Source organism: Leptidea sinapis, chromosome 45 (genome assembly GCF_905404315.1).
Source record: "Leptidea sinapis chromosome 45, ilLepSina1.1, whole genome shotgun sequence".
Lineage (NCBI taxonomy): Eukaryota > Metazoa > Arthropoda > Insecta > Lepidoptera > Pieridae > Leptidea > Leptidea sinapis.
In genome coordinates this window covers 8,167,731-8,174,687 of record NC_066309.1, presented here as the reverse complement: position 1 = coordinate 8,174,687, position 6,957 = coordinate 8,167,731, and the positions used below count along the sequence as shown (strand labels likewise).

At 54.9% G+C, this 6,957-nt stretch overlaps 1 non-coding gene across 1 annotated transcript; it reads left to right on the top strand.

Moving 5' to 3' along the window:
• The first annotated feature begins 6,556 nt into the window (after nucleotides 1-6,556).
• Nucleotides 6,557-6,713, top strand: LOC126977582 (5.8S ribosomal RNA). The gene has a single exon (XR_007732256.1). It is a non-coding gene; the product is annotated as a 5.8S ribosomal RNA (ribosomal RNA).
• The last annotated feature ends 244 nt before the right edge of the window (nucleotides 6,714-6,957 follow it).

The following is a 6,957-nucleotide window of genomic DNA, read 5'->3' as shown; positions in this document are numbered from 1 at the left end:
TTGGTTTACCCCTCCATCACTCTCCGGTCACGGTACCAACTTGTGGCAAATCTAACCAACCTTGAGAAGTTCACCTCCGAAGAAACAAGATCTCCGTAATGCACTGGTCCTGGATTTTTCCTCTCTAGATGGTCTAACAGTTCACCTCTCGCCCGATCGTACAGACTACATTCCCACAGCACGTGGTCGCGGTTCTCTTCCGTCGCGCCACATGGACAGGTGCCGTCCCCTTTGAGCCCCAGGTCCCTAAGCTTCCCGTTGAACATACCATGCCCCGTTAACAGTTGCGACGTGTAGTGGTCGGGATGCACCCACGTCGCCAGGAGTCTGTCCCCGACACATGGGAAGAAGCGTTTGAGATCGCCACCCCTCTCTTCACGTTCCCAACGCTCCTGCCACATGATGACCACCTCGGAGTGGATGTCTTTCTTCAAGATCGCGAGCTCCTGCTTTACCTTATCGCCCCTGGTCGCCTCTATCTTGCCCGCGCGGTACCCCTCCAGGTCGGCTGGAAGCACCCCTGCTAGCACTGGCAGTGCGGCCGTACTCGTGGAGCGATACGCCTTGGTGAGCAGCACCAACGACGTTCGCTGTGTCCTAAGCAACCGGCTAGACACCACATACAGGAACGACCTGTGATACCAGACGCTCGCCGCGTACGTGAGAGTAGCTACGTACGTCCCCCTGTACAAGACTTTAAGAGCCTTGTACTGTATGCCCCATGATGTTGAAGATACCCGTGCCATTTTACCAAAGCACCTCGCGGCTCGCTCTCCGATATCCAAGGCATGCTCGGCAAATGATCTCTTACCATCAATTGTAACGCCCAAGATTTTCACCGAGTCCACCGCTCCTACAGGTTCGCCTGACATTCTAATAACCGGAGGGCGCCCGAACGAACCCTTCAGGGTAATCGACTTAGTTTTCAGCGGTGAAAACTTCAGCCGATTCCTGCGACCCCAAGTCGAGATTCTCTCGAGCACCGCCCCGGCCTTGGTCTCGATAGCAGCCCTAGAATCCGCTTGTATAAGTAGCGTCACGTCGTCCGCGTACGCTACCATTTCGACCCCTGTTGGTACGTCCATTTCCAAAAGGTCATTCAACAGAATATTCCAAAGTGTAGGGCCGAGCACAGAGCCCTGTGGACACCCCATGGTTGACGGTTTCCACACCGTCTCCCCCCCTGCAAACATACCGACCCGTCTATTGACGAAGTACGAGCAGAGACACTTGTATATGTTCGGCGGGCAGCCGCCCTGCTTAAACTTAAGCAGGACCATAGGCCACCATGCATTATCGAATGCACCTGCTATGTCCAACGTTATCGCCTGGACATACTTGTGAGTGCTGGCGTTCACTGTATAGAGAAGCGAGTTCAGAGCCGTTAACGTCGACCTCCCTTTCATAAACCCATGTTGACGGGTTGACATGCGACTGTACAGACCCGGGGTACATTCACATATCAACTGCTCAAGCACCTTACCCAGTACTGGCAAGAGGGTGATAGGTCTATACGCCTTTGGGTCAGTCGCCTTCCCATCACCCTTTGGCAATACTATTAACCGGCCATCCTTCCATACATCGGGGAATACTCCCTCATTTATGCACTTCACATACATAAGTGTCATCTCACACGCGGCCGCCTTCCACGCTGCCTTTACAATACGAGCGGTGACACCGTCTATCCCCGGAGCCTTGTCCGGTAAATTCCGAATTATTCGGCCTATTTGTTCTCTGGTGGGGGGACTCACCGAGTGACCACTGGGCAAACAAGCTGCCGCCAGGCGCACCTGCATATGGTAGTCAGAGTCGGCTGCCAGGTCGTCGTCCGGACACATTGCTGCCAGTATCCCTCCCAACGCGCTGCGAATATCGATAGCATACCCCTGCGCAAGCTTAAACCCATTAATGACGTTCGCAGGTGGACGCACCCTACCGGTGGCGGCACGATACGCCATACCCCACGGATCGTCATTCCCACTGTCAGCAAGCCGCGAGAAGTGGTTGGTCTCCGCTTCGCGCATAGACTTTCTGTAGACCGCGCGGGCACGATGGAAGCGCGCCCTGCAGATATCTTCTGCCAGTCCGCCCGCGCGCCGAGACTGTTGCCATTCCCGACGTAATCTGTTATGTTCCCGCCGAAGGTTGTCGAGTTTCCTCGACCACCATTCGTGACCGCGTGTTTGGTCCTTCCCCTTAGCGAACCCTAAGCACTCCCCGGCTGCCCGATCGAGCGTTTGGACAAACTGCTTGCAGAGTTCCTGCGCTGGCTTTCGGCAGTCAAGCCTGCCTACTCGCCACGAGAGCGTAGAGCAAAACCGGTCCCAGTCCACACTTCGGTCCCGGAACCTCGTCGGTTCTTCTCCTGGTTCCAGCTCTCCCTGGTACCGCGCGGCTGATGGGTTTCCTATGGCGATGGAGAACGTAATCAGCTGGTGGTCGCTGCTGCTCTCGTCTTCCCTCACCTTCCAATGCAGTATTGGGACTCCTCTGGTTGTAAACGTCACATCAATGTTGGAGGAACCGTTGACCGTGTTGAAAGTGTACGGTTCCCCCTCCTTATTATGTACGAGGAGCCCCTTTGAGAGGATGAAACTCTCCATCGCCAATCTTCTTCGACTTGTTTCTGCACCTCTTCCCTCAAATTGCTCACGGCGACTGTGCCAGAGCGGAGAGTGCGTGTTGGTATCGGCTCCAATGATAATTTGTTTCCCTCTTAGTGCTTCCAGTACGCGGTCCAAGTGTTCAATGTGGGTTTCAATGCTCTCGCAGTACTGGAAGTACGCCGACACCATGTAGAAATCTCCGCCTTCCCCCCGGAAGTGTGCCACTAGGCAGTGCGGCGTGGAAAGATGAGGCAGGATCATTCCAGCTATCCTTGTGCTGTTGACGTAGATCCCTGCCTTCGAATCTTCCGCGCACTGTAGCAGCCCCTGCAGCTGGGCCCTCGCATACTGTTCCTGGACAAGAACAATACCGAGACCCAGCCTTTGGGCGATTTCCGGGAGTTCCGCTGTCGCCGTTGCTGCTCCTTGGAGGTTAATCTGCCCGACGTTTATGCTGCGATGCCTAGCATCCATAATCTGTTCTTTCGGCTGCCCTCTTCTGCGCCGCTATCCTGGCCGGGCATGTAGAAGCCGCCGTCTTGTGGTCCTCTCCCTGCTTTCCCGCTTTGACGCAGGTGGCGCAACGCACGTTCTTCGCCTTGCACTCCTTGTGGCCATGCCCAGCGTCTCCGCAACTGCTGCAGGTCTCCTTCTCCGCCCTGCAGTGCTTCGCGGAGTGCCCGTACCATTGGCATTTCGAACAGCATGTGACGTCGAGGAAGTCACGCACCAGGTACCGCTCCCAATCGATATATACCCTCTCCCTCGACATCAGTCTGTCCCGCCACTGTGCACTGCAGGCTAGCACTACCGTTGTGCACGAGCCTCCTTTGGTTTTCTTGTAGAAGGCCACCCTTGGGAAGCCTTCCTTGGCGTCAACCTCGGAGAAGTTCTGCTGACGCAGTGCTCCCAGGAGTTCTTCTCCATCCTTAACGTGGCCCTGGATGTTGAGGATTGCAACCAAGGGTGTCCTTTGTCCAGTCTCCTGCAGTTTCAAGGTTGCGGGCATGGCCTTCTTTATCTTCTCTAAGTCTTCCTTGCTGCGCGTTTGGAGGACAACTCCTGCGTTTCCTACCTTCCGTAGACGCGCCACCTGCAATCCCATTGTGTGGGGATTAATTGCCTCTTTTAATGCAGCCTTCGTTTCGTCTGCAGTGCTCAGACCGCTGCTCTCCATGGGGTACACCGCGATTGATGCACCCATCTTCTGCGGCTTGGGTTGGGTCGCCATCCTACCTGTCCTCAACATACTCGCGTATGTGTTCCCAGGGGGGGTAACGCCAGCTGTAATGGGGACGGCTCTTTCCGTCTCCTTCGCTTTCAAAAGCCTCCCTGCCAGGGTCGCCACAACCGCTGTAAGCCGCTGCACCTGGGTGCCAATGAGGCCGAGGTCCGCCTTGTTTAGTTTATTTGTGGGCCCAGTAGCGGCCGACATAATAGTGCTGCCCGCTGTGTTGGCCAGCTCAATAAGGTCCTCAATGTCCTGGTCCTTCATCGACATTCCGTCTTTGCTCTTCAGACCACTCGTGCTGGGCTCCAGCTTCCTTCTCAGAGCCTCCTGTACCTCCTCCGGTGACTGCAGCGGGCGCTTCTCCGCACCCTGCCTGAGCTCCTCAACACTGCCGAATCCTCCTGGAGGCGTCCTGGCCAAGGACTTCCTCGGCGTAAATAGCGCTAACGCCTCCAGCTCCTCCAGCTCCTTCCGCTTCTCCTCAACCGCCTCCCGAAGGAGGCGATCAGAATTGTCCATTGTTGCAGTTCAACTCACGAAATAAAAAGAAAAGTAGTCTTATACCTACACCGAGTCCTGTCTCTTCCCTAACACTAACTAACTAAATAATAAGTAATATACCTACCTAATACCTAACACAAAATAATTCCTATAAGCTGTCTAAATAATGTATTGTCAATAAGTTATAATAAAACACAAAGAATATTAAATAAACAAAGTCGTTAGCTAATTACTATAATAAAATCCACACACAAAAGAAAATGACTTGCAAAAAAATGAACACAAAAGAAATAAAGTAAACAAAGTAATTAGCTAATGACCGTCGTAAATCAATCAGGATTAACTCCGGTCACGTACGCACCTTAGCTCCTCCCACTACACGGTCACTGGCTAACGTCGCACACAGGCTCCACCCACTCAACGCGATTGGCTAGGCGAACTGCTACTAGCGATAACACACGAGAACTTGGGCGGCGACTAACGCAGAGAACACAAAACACGTCCGCTCACTGCGAGAGCCGACGACGAAGTAGATAGGGACAGCGGGAATCTCGTTAATCCATTCATGCGCGTCACTAATTAGATGACGAGGCATTTGGCTATCTCAAGAGAGTCATAGTTGCTATCGCCGGGCGGGGGGTCTGGGGGGCTGGCAAGCCCCCCAGCGCACCCGGCCCGACGTCGGATGGCGGTACTTACTGTCTGCCTTTCTAACTGCTAGAATCCCAACGCACACCGCCTACTAGGTAGGTTACAGCACAACAGCTTTCGCTCCAGTCCCGGTATAGTGCGTTGGTCAGACGTAGAGGGTCACAGACAACCAATTATGACTCTTCAATTTCGCCTGTTAACCCAGGCGGCAAGCACCCCCAGTCGCGGTACTCCACAGACGTTTCGCCCATACGAACCAGAGGCGGAGATCGGGACCCAGCCCACACTGGCCGTCTCCTATTGAGAGATATGCTATACGCAAACAAATGGACAACAATCTCCCCACATTTGTCCTATCAACACCTGGCGCCAAGCCACTACGAGTCCGACGCCAATGGAGGGGCACTGGTAGCCTCCCAGTGGGCTCCCCTCCCCCATAGCTCCCGTGTCGGTAAAGCTACCTCCACCACGTTTGACGGGTAACCGCCGAGGAACCTTTCGGAACCATCTACTTCAGATCAATTGAAGGCCACCGCGCCCGTTGCTCGGATAACCGAGATGGGGTGGCTAATTGACCAACTTTTTTGGGTGAGCTCCCTGAAGTACAGCTGAACACCCTATACCGACTGTCTAATAACAGACGTGACAACATACATCGCGCCTGTTTTGCTCCCGTTATCTCCACCATTTTACCCGCGCTTGCTTGAATTTCTTCACGTTGACATTCAGAGCACTGGGCAGAAATCACATTGCGTCAACACCCGCGAGGGCCATCGCAATGCTTTGTTTTAATTAGACAGTCGGATTCCCCTTGTCCGTGCCAGTTCTGAGCTGACCGTTGAACGGCGGTCGTACAGTACCGCGCCGATCGCGCACGAGACGAAACCGACGCGGACTTACGGCTAGGAAGATCCGCGAAAGGCCGGAACGCGGGTCCGGATTCAGCACGACGCGCGAGACCACCTTGCGATGGAGACACGCGCGAGCATCGACCAGGCCCGGCACCGGCCGCATCCGCTTCCCGTCCAAACCCGACACGCCCCGGTCCTCAGAGCCAATCCTTATTCCGAAGTTACGGATCCAATTTGCCGACTTCCCTTACCTACATTATTCTATCGACTAGAGGCTCTTCACCTTGGAGACCTGCTGCGGATATGGGTACGAGCCGGCGCGACATCTCCACGTACATCCCTCACCTGAATTTTCAAGGTCCGCAGAGAGTATCCGGACACCGCCGCAAATGCGGTGCTCTTCGCGTTCCGAACCATATCTCCCTTCTATAGGATTCCATGGAACTCGAACGTTGTGCTCTCTGTGCTCCGTTGTCGCGTTTGCCGCGCGCGCGCTGACATCTCCCGCCGCAAGTGGGGGGGGTGTCCGGCACGACGTCTCCGGCACGACGCTTCGGCGGGCGCGGTTCGCATGTACGCGACGCGCGTGCGTCTCGCGACGCGCTCATGTCGAGTGCGAAGCGAGTCGAGATCACGACGTACGCGCAATGCGTGCGTCACATAATATTTTGTTACACACAGAGATCGTTCACGTATTTTCTAAATATAAAAACTATTACCCTGAACGGTGGATCACTTGGCTCGCGGGTCGATGAAGAACGCAGTTAACTGCGCGTCATAGTGTGAACTGCAGGACACATTTGAACATCGACATTTCGAACGCACATTGCGGTCCGTGGAGAAATATCCAGGACCACTCCTGTCTGAGGGCCGGCTGCATAAAAGAATACGACGACGCCGTCGCTGTATGCTGACAACACTGTTTGCGCGCCTAAAAAACGTGTAAAACGAGTGACGGTCTTCGGGCCGGGCTCGGGTAAACCCCGCCGGTTTTCCGGGGCCCGCTCGATCCGTTCGAAAATGTAAAATAAGCCGCAACGCGTGGTGCTGTTCGCGTGCAACGCCGTCTCCGCCTCACGCCCGACGTGGGTCACGGAGACGGGCGCGGTACCGGGGC